At 37.3% G+C, this 26,985-nt stretch overlaps 1 protein-coding gene across 2 annotated transcripts in view; it reads left to right on the forward strand.

The window, feature by feature from the left end:
- The window catches only part of FMN2 (formin 2), a 399,343-nt gene that overhangs the window by 279,875 nt on the left and 92,483 nt on the right, over positions 1 to 26,985 (forward strand). The gene's annotated exons all lie outside the window — the stretch shown is intronic.

Below are 26,985 nucleotides of genomic sequence, written 5' to 3' on the forward strand. Positions count from 1 at the left end.
ATGGCTTGAGACTGAGGCCAAGAAAACTCTGAAGATTGGCTCCATCCTTTATTTTGTTATAGGTTGTTCAAGTGTCATTAATGATGACTTACAATGAATTAGTCATACTACAATTTGATTAAATGTTAGGCACAGCTTTTTTTAAGATGGGAAAATACTATTTAATCATTTAAGATAATTGTGAAGATTGAAACAGAACTCTGGTGAAACTCATAAATCAAGGTGAATGTCATTTTCCAATTCCGTGGTCTTCATAACTTAGAGTGGAAAATCTATTCATTGATTCTTAAAGGATCCTTTGACTGAAATCGTTAGTCCTGTAGTAAATATTAGGGAACATTTTGTAAACTCATTCCACTCTTAGTAGTGAATAAAAGTGAATCGTGCTTTTTCCATCTAGTGGGTTTGTGGAGTCAAGAATATGTAGCACATTTTTTAAAAAATGTAACAGGAAATAATATAGGTAAAAGCATAGAATATTCATTTTTGTCGTATAAGAAGAAAGGAATCCTTAATCCTAGGATTTATTCAAAAAAACAATCAATCTATTCACTGGATTTCACATCCAAAATGTAAACAAGTGTCACTCATATTCTTGGTCACATTATATGTGATTTATTATATAATCTTTTGAATCTACAATTTATAGACCAGGCATTGAGACTGGTGTTTTCCATACCGAATAGTGAAATTATATTTTGCAACACATGTGCTTTCAAAATACAGACTGTCAGCCAAATATTATATCTCTGGTAGTCATTTATAATGATTTGAAAGGCAGTTAGAGATGTTTAGGATTTGTCTAGTGGTTCCCTGGTAGGAAAGATGGGATTGCCCAGTCATACTAAATGTGTAAGTAAGTATCTCTTTGGATTTTAACAACCTTTCAGATTTTTTTTTTTTTTTTTTTTCTGAGACGGAGCCTTGTACTGTCACTGGACTGGTATGTAGTGGTGCAATCTCAGCTCACTGCAACCTCCACCTCCCAGGTTCAAGTGATTCTCCTGCCTCAGCCTCCCAAGTAGCTGCAATTACAGGCACCTGCCACCATGCTCGGCTAATTTTTTGTATTTTTAGTAGAGACGGGATTTCACTATGTTGGCCAGGCTGTTCTTGAACTCCTGACCTTGTGATCCACCCAACTTGGCCTCCCAGAGTGCTAGGATTACAGGCATGGGCCACCGTGCCCAGCCAGGAAGATCTTTTAACCTCCTTATTACGAAACTCAGATATTAACTCTTTTTTATACTTCTCCATGTTAAATGAAAACAATGTTGTAAGGATACTAACCTATATACTGTATTCTTAGAAGTAGGAAATGCTTCACCTTTTTGCTGTTAAGTTAAACAAGATAAGTCTTCATGGCACCCCTTCCACCACTTTCAGTTGCCTTTTTGTTTCTTCTCTGCATCTGCTCTTCTTTGTTCATTTAAAAATTATTTTAACGCTTTCAATATGCCCAGCTATTCTGTTGGGTATGATTTACAGCAGTGAATGAGAAAATGTATGTGTCTTAATGGACCTTACATTCTGCATTACCTGGAAGACAGGTGATAACAACAACATAAACAACAACAGAAAATTTTTTGAAAAAAAACCTGTGTACATCAAATGTGTGTAGATAAGTGTGTTAACAATATGAAAGAATAAAAGTCTCACTTTAAGCATAGTCACTCTCAAAGCTGTTTTCAATAACATGTAGGGAAACAATGGAGTTCCAAATATGTTTCCTGTTCTAGTCCATTTTCATACTGCTATAAAGAACTGCCCGAGACTGGGTAATTTATAAAGAAAAGATGTTTAATTGACTCACAGTTCAGCAAGTCTGGGGAGGCCTCAGGAAACTTACAATCATGGCAGAAGACAAAGGGGAAGCAAGGCATCTTCTTTACAAGGCGGCAGGCAGGAGAAGTGCTGAGCGAAGAGGGAAGAGCTCCTTATGAAAAAACCATTAGATCTCGTGAGAACTCGCTCCTTATCATAAGAACAGCATGGGGAAACTGCCCCCATGATTCAATTACCTCCACCTCATCTCTCCCATGACATATGGATTATAGGCATTACAGTTCAAGATGAGATTTGAGTGGGGACACAAAGCCTAACCATATTATTTCCCTTCAAATAAATGTTTAAGGCCAGGCCCAGTGACTCACTCCCATAATCCCAGCACGTTGGGAGGTTGAGGTGCGTGGATCACATGAGGCCAGGAGTTTGAGACCAGCCTGAAACCCCATCTCTACTAAAAATACAAAAGTTAGCTGGGTATGGTGGTGCACACCTGTATTCCCAGCTACTCAGGAGGTGAAGGCATGAGAATCACTTGAACCTGGGAGGCAGAGATTGCAGTGAGCTGAGATTGTGCCACTGCACTCCAACCTGGGAGACAGAGCAAGACTCTGTCTCAAAAATTTAAAATAAAGGTAAATTTTTAAGGATGTAGCCAATTCCTTTGCCCCCATGTTTCTTCTAGTTTATCAGGACATGATTCTAAAATTAAAATTATAAACTAAAGAAAATACCATCTTAGCACAAACAAATGCCAAATCTTTGCTTATAACTAGGCTTCCATCAATAATAGTATTCTTACATCAGCCTCTGTGCTTAGATTCATTTATGTGGGTATGATTATATTTTTGTATATACAAGCAAAGTCTTTTTTAATGTGCCTCATCCTCAAAATCTAAAATCTCTTGAGCAATTCAAGAAACTATGCCCGATACTGCCCAAATGTCTGTATTGCATTAGCTGCCTCTGTATAACAGAAACATCTCTTATCCCTGTAATTCAGCTGTTGTGTGGTCGGTGATCCCACACTCTAAGAGTCTTACGGAATTCATGTAGCCCTGCAACCCATTCAATTTTCCCTCTCTATCTTCCTAGTTCTACTGAAGCCAAGATTTCCTGGTCTATGTTTAAACACCTCCTCACTGGGAACATCTCTTAACTCTGCCCTAAAAGAGGTAGATTTAGAGAATGTAGCCCTACTGTTGTAAGGCATTCATTGTTTGTAAAGGTGCTAGATTTGTACTCTCCTTAGGAGAATTGAGAATATACTCACTCAAAAATTGTTCTGACCACCACCCAGCTTTATGTTCTTCATAACACTTATCACTGTCTGCAGCTGCATCATTTAGTTGTCCCTCGATAGTATAAGCTTCATTAAGAAGGCAATTTTGCTTTGCTGCTTGCTGTAACCCCATACCCAGAACAACGCGCAGTACAGTGTACACTGTCTTGCTCACGGGCATAGGTCCAGCAACCCTCATTAAGCTCATCTCTTTGCCTTCTCCATATTTGCACCACAGTATTGAGCAGCTGATCATTTTTGTTTGTAGGAAGGTCCTTACAAGGACACTGACTAGTTGTCACTTTAAATTCATGAACCCACTGACAGAACTCATATTTTTCTCGACAATGTTACTAGATTTCCCTTGCAAATTGAGCTTTCTCTATTTCTGAGATTCGTTTATATCATCCCTTGCCAAATCTTCACAATCTTCCTGTTCCATTTACCTATGTCTCTAATGATAACCTCACCTTAAACCTCAATGAGAAACAGTTACGTGATTATACAGAAGCTCCCACACCTACCCACCATCACATTCTGCAAACCAACAGCATCTGAATCTGTACTTTCTGTGCATCTTTCACTACAAGAGAAGGAAAGTCCTGCTCTCCTTAAAGGCAGATCCTTACCCACATGCTCTGGACCTGATACTCCTATTTTTATCCAGGAATCCACTCCTAGAGTTACCTCCCCTTTCTCTCTCAGCTGCAGTTGTATGTTTTCCTTCTGGGCTTGATTCCTTCAACAGCACTCAGATGTACTCTATCTTACAGAGCGTGAAACTATAAGAGGGGTGCTAAATGTACACCTGTGGAGAGGACGAGTCTTTTTAGTGACTGTAATACTTGATTATTAGAGGAATGATTGGAGGGTGAGAGAGTGTAAACTACAGAAGGAAAAAAAATACAACACAAAGAAATGGACACAAGCAAGTTGGTAGTTGTGTTGTGGGAGGGAGTAGAGTGTGATGAGGCTGAACATATATTCCTGGCTGAGGGACTTAGGCTTCATCCAGAAGTCTTGGGGAGCAGAAGTTGCTCTTGGGGAGCAACAGTTTCCCATTGATCAAGGGATCAGTGGGGGCAGATCAGACTTGGAAGCAGGAGACCACTTTTAAGATCGTTATGGTACGCTGGTACAGAAATGAGAAAGCCTTAGACTAAGGAAGTGGTGATGGTGCCGAAGAGAGAATAGCAGTGATGGTGCTGAAGACAGAATAGCTGTGAGGGATAATAAAAAGATAGAACCAAATGGACAAGGAGATGATGGGTAGGTGTCTAGATTTTAGGTTTGAGTTATCTGGGTGAGTGAGGGTACTAATCACTGAGATAGAGAACACGCATGGAGGGAAAGATTTGAATGGTTGGCATGGTTACCCATATGTAAACATGCAAGTGGGCATCCCCAGTGGACAGTTGGGTACATGAGCTGGACTTGGCATAGAGATCTGAGATTGAGGACTGGGCATCTTAAGCAAGGTTATTCTTGCATGGATGTGGTCACCTAGGAGGATAAGAAAAAATAGATCCAGGGATAGTGTGCTGGAGGAGAATAGCATTTTTAGGATGGACCGAGGAAAACCAGGTTAGTAGTGAGGTAATAGGAAGAAAATTGACAGATTCTTTTGTTACGGAAGCCAGAATCGGGAAGAGTTTCAGAAAAGAGCAAATGCAAATACTCATAGTAGCACATGTTCAAATGCACTGAGTAAATGAGGACTGAACAACATCTAGGCTTGTGGATATGAAGGTGGAGGTCAGTGGACGGAACATGTTTCTTGGATTGGCATGAGCAGACACTGATTTTCTGAGCTTTTAACATAGAAGCAAAGAACTGGAGTGCACAGATCTTACTGCGGGACAACTGTAACTGATGCATACGTGTTGGACTGAGCTCTTTAATCAGAGTTACTATAACTTAGCTTATCTCTATTTTCTGTCACATATGTGACAAGAAACCATATGTGACCTAGGATTTTTCTGTCACAAAACCAACATATGTGATGGTTTTGTTTTTGTGCATGTGAGATGAAGACAACTAATTCTTAATCTCCAGATGGTCATTCAGCATTTATTTGCAGTTTGGTGTTAAAATTTTCTTTTTTTTTTTAATAGCAGAAAATGTGGGATACAGAAAGATGAAATAAATGTGATCACTAGGGACTCATGTTTTCGTAATATATCTCTCAGAACTCAGCACATTCCTTCCTTTTTTCTCTCTCTTTATTTTTGAATTTAATTTGTATTTTCGACAAAGTATACACACAAAAACCATGTTATCGCTGAACTATAAAGAACCTTAGATGGAATGGATGACCTTTATGTATGGATCTGCTCATGCTGAAATCTCTGGGAGAGAAATACAAGCCTGGGTCTCCTTTGTTGGCCTTCAGTGCCTTTTTAATCATATGGTACATTTTGATAAGTGTATATCTTAAAACTTAAGCTCAACTGTTTTTTGGACAAATGGCAATTTTTTAAAAAAGGAGTCGGGGGTTCTCTCCATGCTATTACATAAAGTCCCTACCGTGGTTTTATAAATCAAAAATAGCTAATAGGATTTTTCACTGACCTTGCTCTTCATACTTCTACCCCTGCCTTTTCCCAAACATTTCTTCTTTAAACTAAGCATGGTAAATTGTGGCTGAAGTAGGGGAACAGAACCACAATGAAAATGCATAAATCTGTAATCACATGCTTATAATTAAAAGAATGTTGAAACCCCAGCTCTTAAATATACAGTCTCTAGTATTGGTAATGCTATACTTGAGAACAAAGAGATGGTGAAAGCAGTGGCTGTTAACTATGCCAAAGGCTGAAAAGCCTAGTAGAAGTGAGTATCTTTCTCAGAAAGGAATATGGGGCAGTACTCTCTACACAGGGGGAGCACGTTTCATGTTGTACTTCTGTCTTTTTCTGAAAATATGATAAAGACACTTTTTCCAGTAATGAAAACAGGTATGTTTGATTTTTTGGTGTAATCTTCCTTCATTGACCATTTAATGTGGAAAAAGAAGCATGGTTGTCTTTTAAGCAAACCACTTTTACCATTATGAATTTGGTGTGATTTGTTGTAGATTTTTAAATTTTGGTGTGATTTTCTGTAGATTTTTAAATTTCCCTTTTGGAGAAAAACCAAAACACTTGCCCTGCTGGTAAATGGCAGGACTTGGGTCTGAGCCCTTGCTTAGCCCCTCCCAGTTTTAAGCTTGAATGAGGGCAGGTCTCTGGCTCCTGCCCCTTTCAGCAGGAGCTTCTTGTCTCATGTGCACGCATGTGCAAGTGTTCCCTGAGACCCAGGACAGAGGCTGCATCCTAAGGGCTGGTTTTACCCTCTTTTCATTGTGTGTATACTCCCCCACCTGCCTGTGAAGCTCTCGGGGTCCTGCCAGCTCTACACATCCCCCACTCTTTTTCTCCTTTCCCTTTATACTGGGGGTTCAGAACTTCCAGCCAGAGCCTCTGCCCTTGTACTACCTTGTCGCGCACTCCTGTGTCCCCTGTGCCCCCCAGCCTGCCTCCTGCCTCATGGCTCAGGTGTCCCCATGCTGGTCATGCTGGCCCAGGCTGCAAGAGCAAGCCTGGGAGACTCCCCTGCCTCTGCCACTTTGTGTGGGTAATTGTGCTTTAGGGGAAAGTGGGCGATTCAGTAAATTTCTGGTGTGCGGGTGGGGAGAAAAAAAAGGTCGTAGGATAACAATTATTAAGCCTTAATACGATTTCTGCTGTGCTGAAGAATGAAGCAAAGCCATTTATACGCCATGCAATTTTAGTTTCATGACTCTTTAGGTCAGTCCGAGCAGCCATTATTATCCTCATTTTACGACGAAGAAACAAATTCTCAGAAGGCTCATTACTTGACTGAAATACAATAGATGGCAAAGTCATGCTGGAATCAAGATCTTTTAAAGGAGGCTGGAGCAGCATTTTAATTTAAAAATCATTGTAATATAGTAAGAGACCCAGATAGGGCAGTTTTGTGGTGTCAGGTGTTAGAAACCATAAATACAGATGAAATCCCATGTAAGATAATCAATTAAACTCAAAAGTCACTAATAGCCGGACTGCCAAATGAATATACTTTTGTATTAGTGAAACATTCGTGCAGACACCATGAACCAGATGGACAAAGCTCTTTCCCCTATTGTGGTGACAAATGATGATTCCATTTTAAAGGTACCTTTCCTGCCACCCTTAGCATTTCAGAAGCATGAATTTGAAGTGATTCTTCTAGAAAGAAAAATAGTTTATATCACCAGTTCTTTCTGAGGGTTAGATTTCCAGCAGCCACAATCATTCATTATACAACCATAGATGAGACTTGATCAAAGAGCTTCTGAGGAGTGACGGGGAATCGATTCCATATGGGAGTCCCTAACCACCACCTCCTGCATATTTCCACTCGGATGCTCCCACCGGCACCTCACACTAAATATCTCCACAATGTGTTCCATGCTGTGTCTTCCGCACCTAGTACATCACAGACTCCCAAGATTTACTTCACCGATGAATGAATGAAGGAATGACTGTCCGTTCAACACAAGCGTCTCAGTTCTTCTGCCCCGCTTGTGTTCTCTAACATTGGAAATAGTGCTACCACCCATGTGATTGTCTAAGACAGAAAGCTGGGCCTCATTCTTCATTTTTCTAGGAATGAGTGATGGGAATATTTAAATAGTGCATGTATCTGTTATAAAATACAGGACCATAATGGAATGTAAGTCTTCTCACTATTACTGTCCTCTATTTTAACCAACGTTATATTTCATTTCTAGCCTTCCAGAGATAATTTGCATGAATAAGCATGTATGAGCATATATATATACACATACACATATGTATGTGTATGTATACCACTATAAGTGTATATATATGCACATCCATATATACACACACGTATATATCTACACACACATACGTATGTATGTATAGATATACTCATAGTGGTATATATACACATACATATGTATGTGTGTGTAGATATATATGTGTGTGGCATGAGTAGCAGTGTTGCTGTATATGTATATATGTGTATGTGTGTGTGTGTATACATATATGTACATATATACACACACATTGGTATTTATTTAGTTTTTACTAGTGGTTACATGCTCTATATATCTTTCTGCCTTTTGTCTTTCCATTTCCATTATGAAATATTTTCTATTTCTTTGTTTTATATTTTCTATAATATAGAGATAACATATATGCATGTGTATATGTTTTAGATGCACACATACTTATAACATAAAATCTTGTACTATATTCATTTTATGTTGAACACAGAAATATAACATTTTATTATTCTTACACTATTTATATGAGACAGCCAATTCTCCTCATTTTCTGTAGTCAGGTTTTATAGAGTCACTCTGAACACTGATTTAGCGAATACGAAACCATTGCTCCTATGGGGAAATACAAGGTTAGGTGCCTTCAAGCCTGTGGTCATATTCTTGTCAACTGATTCACTCATAACTTTGTCTTATGTGTGTTTATGTTTAATGACAGCTTATCTAATATATATTGTTCATTCATTAATGTTGAACTCTTGGCTAGCAACACTGTTATTCGTGCCTTAATGAACTTTACTTAACACATGTATTTCTCCATAAGGTACATCACAGCCATCTTGCACATAGGAACACTAAATAGCAATTGAGCACTCTGCTTGGGGGCCATTTAAAACAGTGAAATTACCAAAAATCCCACAAAGATGTGGAAAATGTGACACAAAATAGATGGTGACAAGGACACTTTTCACAGTGTAAGAGCTGAAACAAGAAGGCTGAGTGTTACCTTGTAAAACCTCAGCTGGAAACATGCTAATTTATATAACAAAAACAAGCTTGTATTATAGATGTATATGTATATCTTATAACCTAAATGAGATACAAAGATTTACCCCAATAGCCATATACACCCAGCTCACAGAAGAGAATATGATCCATATCTGTCAGTCAGCTCTTCCGTTTATCTTTCCCCAGTCTTATACCTGTGTCCCCTTCAGAGACGACCACTATCCTGAATTTTCTATTTATCATTCCAGTGTTTATTCTTTATAGTTCTGCCAAAAATGTAAATCATAACCAATGCATTGTTTATAATTTTAGGAACTTCGTGTGACTGGAAATATAAGCATAACCTGCTGCAACTTAGTTTTTTCTCCACTGAACATGGTTTTTGAAATTCTTTCATGTTTTTGCATGTGGTTCTATCTCATTAATTTTAACTCTATTGTAGGACTATAATAGCACAGATCATCTGTCCTATTCTATCCCTTTTTTTTTCTTTGAGACGGAATTTTGCTCTTGTTGCCCAGGCTAGAGTACAATGGTGCGATCTCGGCTCACCGCAACCTCTGCCTCCCTGTTTAAAGCAATTCTCCCACCTCAGCTTCCCAAGTAGCTGGGATTACAGGCATGCGCCACCACATCTGGCTAATTTTGTATTTTTAGTAGAGAGGGGGTTTCTCCATGTTGGTCAGGCTGGTCTCGAACTCCCCACCTCAGGTGATCTGCCCACCTCAACCTCCCAAAGTGCTGGGATTACAGGCATGAGCCACCAAGACTGGCCCTCTATCTCTTTTTTATTGATTATGGAAACTACTTATATGAACATTTGTGTTCACAATTCCTGATCCACATCCATACTCCCTTTTTGTGTTGCAAACCTAGGAGGTCTGCTGAGGCAGGGGACATGTGAATCTTCAGCCTCGGAGGTGAAGCCAAAGTGTTTTAAAAATGATGAGTTCTCATCTGCACTTCTATCAGCAGAGTTCCAATTGTGTGAAATCTTTACCAGCACTGAGTTCTTTGATTTTATGTTTTTTAGTTGTTTTTGACTCAATTGGCTCCTTAAAATGGTACTTCATTGAGGTTCTCATCTGCATGTTCTTGATGATTTTTGAGAAATCGTTTGTTTTCACACATTTATAGTTGTTTCCTTTTCTCTGTAATGCCTTTGTGAGCCTTTTGGCTGTTTTTTAATAACTTGTCTTTTACTTATTAAGTTATGAGGACATCTTTATATATTTAGGACATTAAAATGTGGTCAGATAAATTTTCCCAAGCGCCCCTCCCACTTTGGAGCTTGTCTTTTCATTTTTCTTTTACTGACTATTGATTTTAAAAAGTTCTTTTTTTCTATGTAGTGATATCTAGCAATGTTTTTCTTGATGGCGCATAATTTTTGCCTTATTTAAGAAATCCGGTTGCATGTGGTGGCTCACGCCTGTAATCCCAGCACTTTGGGAAGCTGAGGTGGGTGAATCACGAGGTCAGGAGATCGAGACCATCTTGGCTGACACGGTGAAACCCCCGTCTCTACTAAAAATACAAAAAATAAGCTGGGCATGGTGGCAGGCGCCTGTAGTCCCGGCTACTTGGGAGGCTGAGGCAGGAGAATGGCGTGAACCCAGGAGGCAGAGTTTGCAGTGAGCGGAGGTCACGCCACTGCACTCTAGCCTGGGCAACAGAGCGAGACTCCATCTCCAAAAAAAAAAGGAAATTCTTTCCTTTTATAAGTTTGTAAAGATAATGTTCTTTATTTTCCCAAGAAATTTTATAGTTTTGCTTTCACATTTAATCCTTCTGTCTATTTGAAATTCATTTTTATCTATGGTCTGCAATAGGAATCACATTTAATTTTATGTCATATGGATATTGCTGTTTTAGTTGTTTAGTGCCGTGTAAGGAATAAGCCATTTTCTCTGTAATATACTGTACCATTTCTATCATGTAGGAACTTTCCATATATGTATGAGGCTTTCTTGGGTTTTCCCTATACTATTGCATTAGCCTATTTCCATTATTTATCCTTATAACCAAACCTGTTACTATCCTATTTACTATAAACTTCTAATAAGTCTTGAACTGTGAAAAGGCTAGATTCCCACCTTCTTTAGATTTATGCTTCTCTTGGTAATTTATTCTGCTATATAATTTAATAATTAAGTTGTTAAGTTCCACCAAAAAAATCTATTAGGATTCTGACACAGTTACATAGGCTATAGATCAGACTGAGTAGAACTGATCTATACACACACAGAGTAAAATGATTTGTCAAGCAAATTAACATATTTTATCATTTCACATAGGTACCGTGTGTGCACGTGTGCACACCCTGCGTACTGCGGAATAGATCTCTGGTCATATTTACGCTACATAGCTGCGATTTTGTACCTATCTATGAACATGGTACAGACTAGCATTTATTTATGTTTCCTTTAATATCTGCCTAAAAAGTTTAAAATTTCTTTAAGATTTCCATATGTTTTTGTAGAGATATTCCTAAAGACTTCATTTTGGTTTATATTTTGTGAACTGCATTTACTCTATTTTGAAGGTATGTAAAATTCAAATAGGTTACATCTTACAAACTTGTTAAACCCTCTTATTTAACAATTTGAGATTTAAAAAAATTTTTTTCTGGAGATATCACTGTGAATAATGACGGTTTTATGTATGTATGTATGTATTTGCTTCCTAGTTTCTTTTTTCTTTTTTCTGGTCATTTTGCACTGTGTTGTACCTTCAGTGTAATATGGACAGAAAGAGTAGGAATGTCATTTCACAAAGGGGCGTAATTAGAGGAGTTGAAATAAATATTTTGGCCATCTTTGGAAACAAATTAACACAAATTGATTGGAGGTTTTGTATCATTTCATTTTCCCCCCTACTACTTTCAAGTGATATTCTATATCTTTATTGTTTTAGTGCCTACCTCTGATATACTGATATAGTTCTTTTTATTGCATAAAGTATACAACACAATGTTTATATATATGTATACACACACGGAGTAAAGTGATTCATCAAGCAAATTAACATATTTTATCATTTCACATAGGTACCGTGAGTGCACGCATGCGCACCCTGCATACTGCTGAATAGATCTCTGGACATATTTACGCTACATAGCTACGATTTTATACCCTTTCACCTCCATCTCCCCACTTCCCTCAACCTCCTGCCATTTGTACTTTTTGTTTCTAGGTATGCAAGTTTTGGGTTTTGTTTTTAGTTGAGATTTCACATATAAGTGAGAACAAGCAATATTTTTCTGTTAACACAATTATTTAACAAAGTCTAAAGTTGCTGTTTTTACTTCCCTCTAAACAAATTCTTAGCATGTTTTAATGCTAATCTTACCATTTAAATGCCATTCCTTTCCATTGTTTTAGTTTCATTTTATATTGTCTGTTACCCCTAAAATATAGAATTATTATTTTATGTATTCATTTTTGGTTTAAATGTAACCAATACCATTGTCTTTGCTCACGATTCCTTCATATTATGCCGGGCGCCTTCTAAGATTATTTTTCTTCTTTCTCAAGTACACCCTTGAAAAGTTGCTTGGGTGTGAACTCCGGATTGTAAATTCTGATTTTGTCTGTGTGAACATATCTTTATATCAAGCCTGTTTTTTAGCGATAGATTTGCTAATTACAAAATTCTGGGTTCAAAGTAAATTCCTTTCACCGCCTGGAGGCCTCTGATTTCTCTATTCCCTTGTTGCATTGACAGCTCTACTTGGGTCCAATTTTTGTTGCTTTGTTTCTAATCTAAATTTTCCCTCAGGATCTTTTATGTTTTTCTGTTTCTCCATATGTTTGTTTTGGCTAATCATCAGCAGGCACTACCAACCAAAACCGTTTTAAAATAAATTCTTGCCTTGCATGTTAGGATCACACATTGGGTGTTTGGGGCCTAATGCAGTGTGGTTGCACATGACGGGTAAGGCATTCTTATGTGACAGGGTTTCCCCTTCCCCCAGAGCCACTGGTGAGGTGGATGCATTTCCTTAATGCCTAATTTAGTGGGGTGATTCTTTTCAATTTCTTCTTTTAAGATGTCTCTGTGGTTATGTAGGACGATTCGAGGCCTGTTCAGAATTTTCCCATATGGCTCTTAAAACTAAAGTTCTAGGTTGCCGGGTTTAGTGATGCCCCGAGGAAGTGCTGGCTTACACCTCTTTGGAATCCTGCTCCTGTTTGTTTTTATGGCCTCAGAGAATTTTCCTTATTTTCTATCCAACTCAGCCATGCATTCAATATTACTTTACCCCAGCTTTTTTGTGTTCTTTGTTCTGAAGCTTTTTGATATCTATAGTATTGTTGAAATTAGAAGTCTACCTTGTTTTTTTCAATTAAAATATATTTAAAATAAGTGTACATTAGTAAAATGACTTCATAGTATTTCACTATAAAAATGCACCCAAACGTATTTGCTTATTTCTGTACTTACCAACCTTTTTTCTAAAACATTGCTTTCGAAAGCAAAAGGTTATAGTAAAAACATGTGTGTAGGTTTCACAGTTAACATTTGGTACTGTACTGTCCGAAATGTTGAGCTGCTGGGTCGAAAGCAGTATTAGCCTTTTTCTTGATGCCTCCTTTTCTCCTATGCCTTTGCTATCCTTGCTTTCCTTACCTCATCGTTGTTAAGTCCTACGGCTTTACTCACATGTGTCCACTCCACTCTAATCCCATTGCATCAACCTATCTCAGCCCCAAATCATCACTGTTTTTCCTTAGGCTGACCGTTTCCTAACAGGTCTCACTTTTCCTCATCACTGCCATTCTGTTACCGTATAATCACCAACAACCTGATAGTAACCTTCAGTCTTCTGGAAAAGATTGAATCACGTTAGTATAATAAATTGTTAAAGTGTGTGACTACTCATTACAGTTTATGTATGTTGAAAATATAGAGCTAATATATTTTAAACTGCATAAAAGATCTAAAATGTATATTTATTTATGTATTTATTTATTTTTGGGAGAAGGAGTCTTGCTCTACTGCCCAGGCTGGAATACAGCGGCGGGATCTCGACTCACTGCAACCTCCACCTCCTGGGTTCCAGCGATTCTCCTGCCTCAGCTTCCTGAGTAGCTGGGATTACAGGCACATGCCACCATGCCCAGCTAATTGGTTTTTTTTTTTTTTTTGGCAGAGACGAGGTTTCACCATGTTGGCCAAACTGTTCTTGAACTTCTGACCTCAAGTGATACTCCCGCCTTGGCCTCCCAAAGTGTTGACATTACAGTCGTGAGCCACTGCCCCTGACCTAAAGTGTATTTTTTAAATATACCTTATTTGCCCTTCATGTTAGATAATACAAAATTACTTGCATATATTTTCATGGTGAAGTCTAAGCTCTCGAAACTTCCTTAGGTTCTGGCTACTTGGATAGGTTCTGCCATGATGAAAAATCCTGACCAAATGGTTATGTTCTCGTAGCTGAACCTCAATTACATTCTTTAGTGACTGACGTGAATCTTCCAGTTTTTTTGAAGAAAAGTCAGCCGAGTTCAAGACTAGCACTTTAAAAATTTTAAATTTTGTTAAAGCAGTTCTGTTATAATAAAATCCAAGGGTCCATTTGTATGGTTACCTAAGAAATACCAACGTGTTGATTCAGAAGTAAATAGTCAGAAGATATTAAATTGCACCATTTAAAATTATGATGTTTTCTGGTTAATGTCTAAAATCTGTCAGTTTATTAATTTTCTGCTTGACGCATGTTCTGACTACATGTTACTTGGGCATTTGGATCATTAGGGAAATAAGAGTTGAGTGTGTTTGTTGTAGGTTGTCTATGGCCCTGAGTCTACTCTGAAGATAAGCAACACTTGTGAGGCAGAGATGTGTCACACAGTGGAGGGCGTTGGCGTAATTACCCCTCTCTGTTGTGCATGAATAAAATCTAAGTGAAACATTGCTAAACCACGTTAACTTATGAGAAAGGTCAGCCGGGCGTGGTGGCTCACACCTGTAATCCCAGCATTCTGGGAAGCCGAGGTGGGTGAATCACCTGAGGTCAGGAGTTCGAGACCAGCCTGGCCAACATGGTGAAACCCCATCTGTATTAAAAATACAAAAATTAGCTGGGCATGGTGGTGGGCACCTGTAATCCCAGCTACTTGGGAGGCTGAGGTAGGAGAATTGCTTGAACCTGGGAGGCAGAGGTTGCAGTGAGCCGAGATCGTGCCATTTCACTCTAACCTGGGTGGTAGAGAGAGACTCCATCTCAAAAAAAAAACAAACAAAAACTTATGAGAAAAGTCATCTAACTCATATAGCAAATAGTCTCATTTCATGTGCCAAATCTGACAGATTGATACTGGCTTAATGGAGCTGTGTTTTGAGGATAAATCTTAGATCTTACCTGAATTCTTGGGCTTGAAAGAGTAGCATGAGTAATTAGTGATTTCTGAAATATGATAGAGAAGAAATGAGTAGTAGCAAGTATTTTTCCTCCAATGATTTCTTATTTTTTTCTTTATAAAGTTTCTGCTTATATTTTTACAGGTGGAATACATTATATATTTTGTATATATTTATTAGATATACTTTGTTTATATATAAAAAATAGGTATAAAATCTATAGAGATGTATTGTATATTAAAGGAAAACCAAACCTAAATCACTTTTGGAGGAAGAATTTCTATTTTTTTAAGGAGTTTTTGAAAGCTTGTAGACAGGCATCCCTTGGAGATATTACAGTTTTGGTTCCAGACCACCACAGTAAAGCAATAAAGGAAGTCACATGCATTTTGGGGTTTCCCAGTGCATATAACAATTACATTTATGCTATACTGTACTCTATTAAGTATGCAGTAGCATTATACATTTAAAAATGATGTACATACCTTAATTTAAAAATATTTTTAAAAATGCTAACAATCAGCCAGGCGCTGTGACTCATGCCTGTAATCCCAGCACTCTGGGAGGCCGAGGTGGATGAATCACAAGGTCAGGAATACGAGAGCAGCCTGACCAACATGGTGAAACCTCGCCTCTACTAAAAATACAAAAATTAGCCCAGCGTGGTGGTGCACGCCTGTAATCCCAGCTACTCAGGAGGCTGAAGCAGGAGAATCGCTTGAACCCAGGAGGCGCGGAGGGTGCAGTGAGCCAAGATCTCGCCACTGCACTCCAGCCCGGGTGACAGAGTGAGACTCTAGCTCAAAATAAATAAATAAATAATAATAATAAAATGCCAACAATCATCTTAGCCTTCAGCAAGTTGGGATCTTTTTGCTGGTGGAGGGTCTTGCTTCCACGTCGATGGCTGCTTGCTGACAGGGCAGAGTGGTGTTTGCTGAATCTTGGGGTAGCCGTGGCAGTTTCTGAAAATGAGGCAAAAATGACGTTTGCTGAATCAATTGATTCTTCTTTCACTAAATATTTCTATGTAGCGTGAAAAGCCATTTGATAGCGTTTTACCCACAGTAGAACTTATTTTAAAATTTGAATCAATCCTCCCAAACCCCACTGCTGCTTTATCAACTAAACTTAATTTTCTAAATCTTTTCATGTCATTTCAACAATGTTCACAGTATCTTTAACATGAGTAGATTCCATCTCAAGAAATGACTTCCTTTGGTCATTCAGAAGAAGCAACTCCCCATCCGTTCAAATTTTATCATGAGCAATTTTATCATGAGCAATTTTATCATGAGTGATTTTATCATGAACAATTTGCCACAATTTGGTCACATCCACAGGCTCCACTTCTAATTCTCATTTTCTTGCTGTTTCCACCATTTCTGTAGTTCTTTCCTCTGCTGAAGACTTGAGCCGCTGCAAGTCATCTGTGAGGTTGGGAATCCACTTCTTCCAAACTTCTGTTAATGTTGATATTTTGAACTTTTCTCATAAGTCAAGAATGTTCTTAATGGCATCTAGAATGATGAATCCTTTTAGATGGTTTTCAATTGATTTTGCTTGGATCCACCAGAGGAATCAATCACTACCTGCGACAGCTATAGCCTTATCAAATATATTTCTTAAATAGTAAGACTTCAAAGTTAGAATCACCCCTTGATCTAAATAGAAGTTGCATTAGCAGGCATGAAAACAAAATGAATCTTCTTGTATTAAAAAACATCTCCATCAGAGCTTTTGGGTGCCCAGGTTCATGGTCAATGAGCTGTCATATTTTGAAAAGAATCTTTTTTCTGAGTAGTAGGTCTCAGCAGTGGGCCTAAAACACTCAATAAACCATGCTGTAAACAGCTGTGCTGTCATCCAGGCTTTGTTCTTCCATTTATAGAGCACAGGCAGAGTAGATTTAGCATAATTCCTATAGGCTCCAGGATTTTTGAAATGATCAATCAGCACTCACTTCTACTGAAAGTCACTAGCTGCATTAGCCCCTACGAAGACATTCAGCCTGTCCTTTGAAGTTTTGAAGCAGGCATTGACTTCTCTCTAGCTATGAAACTCCTGGATGGCATCTGCCTCTTGTTTTACCTACACTGAAAGTCTGTTGTAGTGTAGCCCACCTTCTTCAATTATCTTACCTAGATCTGGATAACTTGCCGCAGCTTCTCCCTCAGCACTTGGTACTTCACCTTGCACTGTTATGTGATGGAGACAGCTTCTTTCTCTAAACTTCATGAACTGACCTCTATTGGCTTCAAGCTTTTCTTCTACAGCTTCCTCGCCTCTCTTAGTCTTCATACAATTGAAGAGAACTAGGGCCTTGCTCTGGACAAGGCACTGGCTTAAGAGAATGTTCTGGCTGGTATAATCTAATCGGACCACTAAAAATGTTTCCATCAGCAGTAATGTTGTTTTTGCTTTCTTGTCATTCATTTCTTTACTGAAGTAGCACTTTAAACTTCCCTCAATAGCTTTTCCTTTGTATTAACAACTTGTCTGTCTCAAGCGAGAGAACTAGTTTTCATTCTCTCTCCACTTTGGACGTCCCTAACTCATTAACCTTAATTATTTCTGACTTTTGATTTAAAGTGAGACATATATAACTCTTTTTTTTTCACCTGAACACTGAGAGGCCTGTAGGGTTATTAATTGTAGGGTTATTAATTATTGCATGGTTATTAATTGGCCTAATTTCAATATTGTAGGGTTATTAATTGGCCTAATTTCAACACTGTTGTATCTCAGGGAATACGGAGGCTGAGAAGAGGAAAAGAGATGATAAACAGCCTTTTGGTGAAGAAGTGAGAACACATACAATATTTATTGATTGTTTGCCATCTTATGTGGTCATAGTTTGTGGTGCCCCAAAACAATTTTAATAAATACATCAAAGATCACTGATCACAGATCACCATAACAGACAAAATAATAATGGGAAAGTTTGAAATACAGTGAGAATTACCAAAGTGATATGACACAAAGTAAGCACATGATGTTGTAAAAATGGTGCCAATAGCCATTCGACCACAGTTGCCACAGATCTTCTGTTTGTAAAAAAACAAACAAAATAAAAATAAAACAAAAATTATCTACAAAACACAGTAAAGCAAAGCAAAATAAAAGCAGGCATACCTGCAATGAGATGTTATAGCTGCAACACAGAAGATGGTTAGAAGGCATACTTGATGGATCTCATAAAATTCATAGAAGCGTTTTTATTAATAAAGCAATGCATTTAGGAATATTTGTTGCTGTAATCATCAAATGAAATATTTACCTTTTTGAACTTTCCTATTCCCATCCATTTCCCAGCATGAAACTTCAGAGGCATTTTTTTTTTTTTTTTTTTTTTTTGAGACAGAGTCTTGCTCTGTTGCCCAGGCTGGAGTGCAGTGGTGCGATCTCGGCTCACTGCAAGCTCCGCCTCCCGGGTTCACACCATTCTCCTGCCTCAGCCTCCCGAGTAGCTGGGACTACAGGCGCCTGCCACCACGCCCGGCTAGTTTTTTTTGTATTTTAAGTAGAGACGGGGTTTCACCATGTTAGCCAGGATGGTCTCGATCTCCTGACCTCGTGATCCACCCGCCTCAGCCTCCCAAAGTGCTGGGATTACAGGCATGAGCCACCACGCCCGGCCGAAACTTCAGAGGCATTCTTAACTCGAGATTATCTCTCACATGTCCTTCTACTTGCTATCCACATTATCATAACAGTTTCTCAATTGATATGTCTGTCTCAAGCCTCCATTCCCTCCAGTTCATTCCCCAGCTGCAAGGGTGACCTGTCAGGTTTTCAGGGTTTTGTATAAATGTCCCTATTGCTTTGATAGTGTTGTTTAATATGTCTTTACTGATTTTCTTTCTAATTTATTTATCAGTTAGTAAGAAGGCTGTAATCTCTAGTTACAACTTTTGATTGTCTATTTTTTCTTTCTGTTTTGTCAGTTGGGAATTTTGTCTTTCTTTCATTTTATTTTTGTTAGTTTTTGCATTATGTATTTTGAAGTTCTGTTTTTGGATGCAAACATAGTTAGAATTGTTATATCTTCTTTTTGAATTGATCCCTTTATCATTATGTATTGTTTCTCCTTTTTTCCTGATAACATATCTTGTTCTGAGGTCTAATTTGTCTATTTTTAATACAGCTACTTCAGCTTTATTATGGCTAGTGTTTACATAATATACCATTTTATCCTTTTACTTTTAACCTAATTGTGCATTTATATTTTAAGTGAATTTCTTTTTCTAGAGAGCATAAAGTTGAGTCTTATTTTTCTGATCCAGCCAAACAATCTCTGGCTTTTAATTGGGGGCATTTAGAACAATTACATTTAATATAGTAATGATAGGGTTGAGTTTAACTTTTGATCTTTATATTTGTCTACTATTTGTTTCATCTATTGTTTTCCTTCTTTTTTTTCTTTCCCCTTTTTCTTATTGATTAGTATTTTTTAATATAATGAGCCCTTCGTATCTGTGGGTTCTGCATCTGTGGATTCGGTCAACTGCAGATCAAAAAACTTCAACAAAAAAAAGGATGTTTGTACCTGTAGAATGTGTATAGACTTATTTTCTTGTCATTCTTCTCCAAACAATACAGCATAACAACTGTTTACATATTATTTATATTACATGACATTTATGTTATTACAGAGATAATTTAAAGTATATGTGAGGATGTGTGTAGGTTATATGCAAATAGTACATCATTTTATGTAAGGGACTTTAGCATCCATGGATTTTGGTATCTGTGGGATACCATAGATGAACTAGTCTTCCAGGGATATTGAAGGTCAACTATATCTCATCTTATTTCCACCACTGGCTTATATGCTGTACATCTTTGTTTAATATTTTCAGTGGTCACTCTAGTGTTGTGCCCCTTTAATTTATCACAGTCTATCTTCAAGTAGTGTTATACAACCTCACAGGTGATGTAAGAACTCTCCAACAGTATACTTTCATTCTCCCTTCTGTTATTTGTGCTGTTATTGTCATATATTTTATGTCTACATATGATATAACCAAAACAATATATTGCTCCTACTTGCATTTAAGTCATCATCTTAAAACATTTTTTAAATGACAAAATTGTATTTTATATTCATCCTCATGATTAGCATTTCCAGTTTATTTCACTCATTTGCATAGATCCAGCTTTTCATTAGGTATCATTTTTATTCTGCCTGAATAACTTCCTTAACATTTCTCATTACGTAGATTTGCAGGTGGAAAATTTTATTTAGCCATTGCTTTCTTGAAATCGTTTATTTCCCATTTTTGAGAGAGATTCTTACTGAATGTAGAATTCTCAGTTAACAGGTTTTTTTTATTTTCTGCAGTTAAGATATTGTTCTTTTGTCTTGTGTTTGAATAGTTTCTGACAAGGAATCTATATTAGTTTTCCATTAGTGCTGTAACAAATTACCACAAACTTCATAGCTTGAAACAATACAAATTTATTATCTTATAATTCTTCAAGTCAGAAACTCGAAATGGACAAAAATTATATTAGCAGTGCTGTGTTCCTTTTGGAGTATCTAGGGCGTACAATTCTTTGCCTTTTTTTAGATTCTAGAAGCTGCCCACATTCCTTGGTTTATGGCTTCCAGCTGTCTTCCAACCTAGCCATAGCTGGTTGAGGTTTCCTTGTTTCCTTGTGATGTATTGCTCTGACGCTAATGCTGCTACCTTTCTCTTTGACTTGCAAGGACCCAGTGATTGCATTGGGCCAACGAGGTTTAATACAAGATGAGCTTCTCATTTTAAGGTCAGCTGATTAGCAACCTTAATTCCATATGCAATTTTAATTCCCCCTTAATTTATTATATTATATTCCCATGTCATATAATATGTTTACAGCTGAGATTAATAAATTAATTCCCCCTAAATTTATTATATCATATTCCCATGTAATATAATATATTCACAACTGGGGATTGGGACATGGACATTTTTAGAGGGCCATTATTCTGCCTACCACAAAGTCCTTGGTAATTTATATTTTTGTTGCTTGTTATAAAATGTGTCTCCCCACTCTCCTAAACTCTGGTTTTTAAATTTTACCTCTATTGCTGTTTTATAGGATTTTATAGGATTTTTATTATGATATGCATTGGTATATGTGTTTTTCTCTCTTTTTTCTTTTCTTTTTTTTTTTTTTTTTTTTTAGACAGGATTTCACCTTTGTTGCCAGGCTGGAGTGCAATGGCATGATCTTGGCTCACTGCAACCTCCGCCTCCCAAGTACAAGTGATTCTCCTGCCTCAGCCTCCCAAGTAACTGGGATTACAAGTGCCCACCACCACACCCAGCTATTTTTTGTATTTTTAGTAGAGACAGGGCTTCACCATGTTGGCCAGGCTGGTCTTGAACTCCTGACCTCAGGTGATCCACCCACCTCGACCTTCCAAAGTGCTGGCATTACAGGCATGAGCCACCACACCCGGCTGTGTTTTTCTCTCTCTTGAGGTTAACTGAGCTCTTGGTTTTAGGAGTTTATGGTGTGTATCAAATTGAGAAAACTTTTGACCCTTATTCCTTCAGTGATTTTTCTGTCTCCATCTCTTGTTTTGTTCTGGGACTACAATGACACATAACACTAGAATGTTTACTACTGTCACAAGGTCATCAAGATTCTGCTGTCCTTTCAGTCTTTTCCTTTATGTGCTTCAGTTGGAATAGATCCAAATTTTACATCTTCAAGTTTGTTGTTATTTTCTTCTACAGTATCTAATCTTATGTGGTTTCCATTCAGTGGATGTTTTATTTCAGATGCTATATTTTTCACTTTACAAGTTCCACTGAGTTCTTTTTTTTTATATCTTCCATTTTCTTCTCATTATGTTCATGTTTTTCTTTAATATTTGAGGGTGGTTACAAAAAACTCCATTAGTATTAATATCCTTATTTGCTGGTTCATCTTCTGTCATTCCTGGGTCTCTGTCTATTGACTTAAAGAATGTGATTGCACTTTCGTGATACTTGGTTGGTCTAGTAATTTTTTTATTAAGTGCTAGACACTATGCACATTATGTTGTTGAGTGTCTAGGTTTTGTGCATTTCTTTAGAGTATTTGACTTTGTTTAGGCAGATAATTTAGGCAACATGTGACTCAGTTGATCCCTTTAGGGCTTGTTTTTAAGCTTTGCTTAGGCTAGTCTGGGGCATCCTTCATGCCAGTGATAATTCAGTCTTACTAATAATTTATCTCCCCCACTGAGTTCTCCAAGACCATCCTGTCTCATGTGATCAATGACAGCTCTCCACTCTGCCTCTTTAGACAGCGAACATCTTTTGGCCCTGGAAAAGCTTTGGGAATTGTTCAGCTTATATTTTCTTGGTGGTTCTTTTCTTGTACTTATATAATTTTACTCTATAAATGTGCCATTTAATACCCAGCTAAAATTTAGAAAGCTTAATGCAGATTTTTGACCCTTCTTTTCTGAAAAGTATTTCTTCTCTAGAACTCTGTTCCTCATCTTTTAGTCATGTCAGCCTACCTAGACTTCTATCTGTATTTCCTCAACTCAGCAAAACTGATTGGCTTATTTGGGTTCTCCTTTCTAGCATCTATGATTTAAAAATTGCCTTTAGATAGAAATCTACAAAGAATGCAGGGCACCATGGAGATCAGATTCCTATGCTGCTTATTTTTCAGTATACGAAAACAGTTTCATGTATTATATTTATTTTTCTAGTTAATTACAGCAGGAGTGTAAGTTTGGTTTGTTTCAGTTAAGTCCAGAAGTGGAACTTAATTGAAGTTCCACTTCAACTAAGTTGACAAAGGATCAACAAAACAAAAAGTTGGTTATTTGAAATGATAAACAAAATAGACCACTAGCTAGATTAACCAAGGAAAAAAAGTGGAAATATTTTTCTACTAGTTTAAATTTAACACAATTCATCAGTTCAACAGGATTTCATTATCTAAAATATATATGCACCCAGTAGCAGAGCACCCAGATTCATTTAAAAAAACATACTACTAGACCTGAGACAAGAGATAGACAGCAATAGAGGAATTCAGGGACACTTCAATACCCCATTGGCAATATTAGTCAGATTATAAAGGCAGAAAATCAACAAAGGAACTCTGGGCTTAAACTGGACTCTAGACCAAATGGAAAGACATTTATTTATAGAATATTCTACTTAATATCAACAGAACATATATTTTTTATCATCTATACATGAAACATTCTCCAAAATTGACCATGTGTTTAGCCATAAAGCAAGTTTTAATGATTTTTTAAATGAAATAATATCAAGTATCTTCTCAGAAAAAAATAAAATAAAATTGAAAATCAATACCAGGAAGAACTCTCAAAACTACACAAGTATGTGGAAAGTAAACAACTTGCTCCTACAAAACCTTTGGGTAAACAACAAAATTAAGGTAGAAATCAAAAGGTTTTTTGAAATGAATGAAACTAGATACAGCTGCTACTGGGTGCATATATATTTTGGATAATTAAATCATGTTGAACTGATGAATTGTGTTAAATTTAAACTAGTGGAAAAATATTTGCACTTTTTTTCCTTGGTCAATACCAAAACCTCTGGGATGCAGCAAAACAGTGCTAAGAGGAACATTTATAGCATTAAATGCCTGCATAAAAAAGGACAGAATGCTCTCAAGTTAACAATGTAACATTGCACCTCAAGGAGCTAGAAAAGCAAGAACAAACCAAATTCAAAGCTAGTTTAAAAAAAAAAAAAAAAAAAAGGAAGAAAGAAAAAACAAAATGTCTACGATCAGAGCAAAACTAAATGAGATTGAGACCAAAAAAAATGATGAAGGATCAACAAAACAAAAAGTTAGTTCTTTGAAATGACAAACAAAATAGATAGACCACTAGCTAGATTAACCAAGGAAAAAAGATTAAAATAAGCACAATCAGAAATGATAAAGTTGACAACACAAACTGATACCAAAGAAATACAAAAGTCATCAGAGACTATTATGAGCATCTCTATGCTCCCAAACTAGAAAACTTAGAGGAAATGGATAAACTCCTGGAAGCATACAACCTCCCAAGATTGAACCATGAAGAAGTAGAAAATCCAAAACAGACCAATAACAAGTAATGAAATTGAGTCAGTAATTTAAAAGACAAAAATCTCTAAACACAAATAAGCCCAGAACCAGACAGATTAACAGCCAGATTTTACCAGACATACAAAGAGCTAGGACCAAGCATACTGAAACTATTCAAAAAAATGAAGGAGGAGGTATTCCTTTGTAACTCATTCATGAAAACAGTATGACCCTGATACCAGAATCAGGCAAGAACACAACAACAACAGAAAACACACACACACACACACACACACACACACACACACACACAGAGGAATATCTCTGATGAACATAGATGCAGAAATTCTCAAGAAAATACTAGCAAACCAAATCCAACAGCACATCAAAAAGATAATATTATACAACACCATCAAGTGGGTTCTATTTTAGGAATGCAAGGATGGTTTAACATATGTGTTTCAATAAATAATTTACCACACAAAGAGATTTTAAAAACCATATGATCATCTTTTTTCTTTTTCTTTTTTTGACATGTCTCACTCTGTTGCCCAGGCTGGAGTGCAGTGGTTAGGTCTCAGCTCACTGCAGCCTCCACCTCACAGGTTCAAGAGATTCTCCTGCCTCAGCCTTCTGAGTAGCTGGAATTACAGGAACGTGCCACCATGCCCAGCTAATTTTTGTATTTTTAGTAGATACGGGATTTCTCCATGTTTTCCAGGCTGGTCTCGAACACCTGACCTCAGGTGATCTGCCTACCTGGGTCCCCCAAAGTGTTGGGATTACAGGCATGAGCCGCTGCACCTGGCCAATCATCTTAATAGATGCAGAAAAGGCATTCAGTAAAATCCAACATTGCTTCATGATAAAAACCCTCAACAAAGTAGACGTTGAAGGAACATATCTCAAAATAGAAGCCATATATAACAGACTCCCAGCCAACATTATACAGAATGGGGAAAAGATAAAAGCATTTTCCCTGAGAACTGGAGCAAGACAAGGATGTCTACTCTCACCACTCCTAATCAACACAGTGCTGGAAGTCATAGCCAAAGCAATCAAGCAAGAAAAAGAAATGAAAGGCATTCAAATTGGAAAAGAAGAAGTCAAATTATCTCTGCTCACTGATGACATGATCTTATAAACCTAGAAAACCCTAAAGATCACTCCAAAAGATACCTAGACCTAATAAATGACTTCAGCAAAATTTCATGATACAAAATAAATGTATAAAAGTAAGTATCATTTCTGTACACCACTAACATTCAAACCAAGACCAAATCAATAACTTAGTCCCACTTACAATGGCCATACACAAAAGTAAAATACCTAGGAATATTTAAGTCAGGAAGTGAAAGATCTCTGCAAGGAGAACTATAAAACACTGATGAAAGAAATTGTGTAGATGGCACAAACAAATGAAAAAACATTCTGAGCTCATGGATCAGAAGAATCAACATCATTAAAATACTGTCCGGGCTTGTAATCCCAGCACTTTGGGAGGCTGAGGTGGGCAGATCACCTGAGGTCAGGAGTTTGAGACCAGCCTGACCAACCTGGTGAAACCCCATCTCTACTAAAAATACAAAAATTAACCAGGTGTGGTGGCAGCTGCCTGTAATCTCAGCAACTCAGGAGCCTGAGGCAGGAGAATTGCCTGAACCCACGAGGCGGAAGTTGCAGTGAACCAAGATCGTGCCACTGCACTCCAGCCTGGGTGACACAGTGAGACTCCATCTCAAAAAAAAAAAAAAAAATACTGTTCGAAGCAATCTTCAAAATTGCAGAAGTGTAATTCCTATCAAATTACCAACATAATTTTTCACAGAATTAGAAAAAACAGTCCTAAAATTCATATGGGACCAAAACTGAGCCTGAATAACCAAAGTAATCTTAAATTAAAAAAAAAAAAAAAAAAGCGGACATCACATTTTGTGGCTTCAAATTGTACTATAAGACTATAGTAACCCAAACTGCATGGTACTGGTACAAAATTAGATGCAATAGATCAATAGAACAGAATAGAGCCCCAAGAAGTAAAGCCACATATGTAAAACCAACCAATCTTAAAGCTGACAGAAATAAACAATGGGTAAAAGACACTGTATGCAATAAATGGTGCTAGGACGATTGGATAATCATATGTAAAACAATGAAACTGGATCCCAATCTTTCACCATATACAAAAAGTTACTCAAGATGGACTAAAGACTTAAATGTAAGACCTGAAACTGTAAAAATGCTCGAAGAAAACCTAGGAACAATTCTTCTGGACAGTGGCCTAGGCAAAGAATTTATGACAAAGACCTCAAAAGCAAATGCAACAGAATGAAAAATAGATAAATGGGACTTAATTAAATGAAAATGCTTCTGCACAGCAGAAGACACAGAATCGACAGAGTAAACAAACAACCTACAGAGTGGGAGAAAATACTTGCAAATTATGCTCCTGAAAAAGAATTAGTGTCAAGAATCCACAAGGAACTCAAACAACTCAACAAGAAGAAGCTAATCCCATTAAAAAGTTGGCAAAGGATATAAATAGACATTTCTCAAAGAAGACATATAAGTGATCAACAAATACATGAAAAACTGCTGAACATTATTAGTCATCAGTGAAATGCAAATTAAAATCACAATGGAATACCATCTTTCAACAGTTAGAATGGCAGCTATTAGCAAGCCAAAAACAGCAGAGGTAGAC

The sequence above is a fragment of the Theropithecus gelada genome, chromosome 1 (genome assembly GCF_003255815.1).
Source record: "Theropithecus gelada isolate Dixy chromosome 1, Tgel_1.0, whole genome shotgun sequence".
NCBI classification, from domain to species: Eukaryota; Metazoa; Chordata; class Mammalia; order Primates; family Cercopithecidae; genus Theropithecus; species Theropithecus gelada.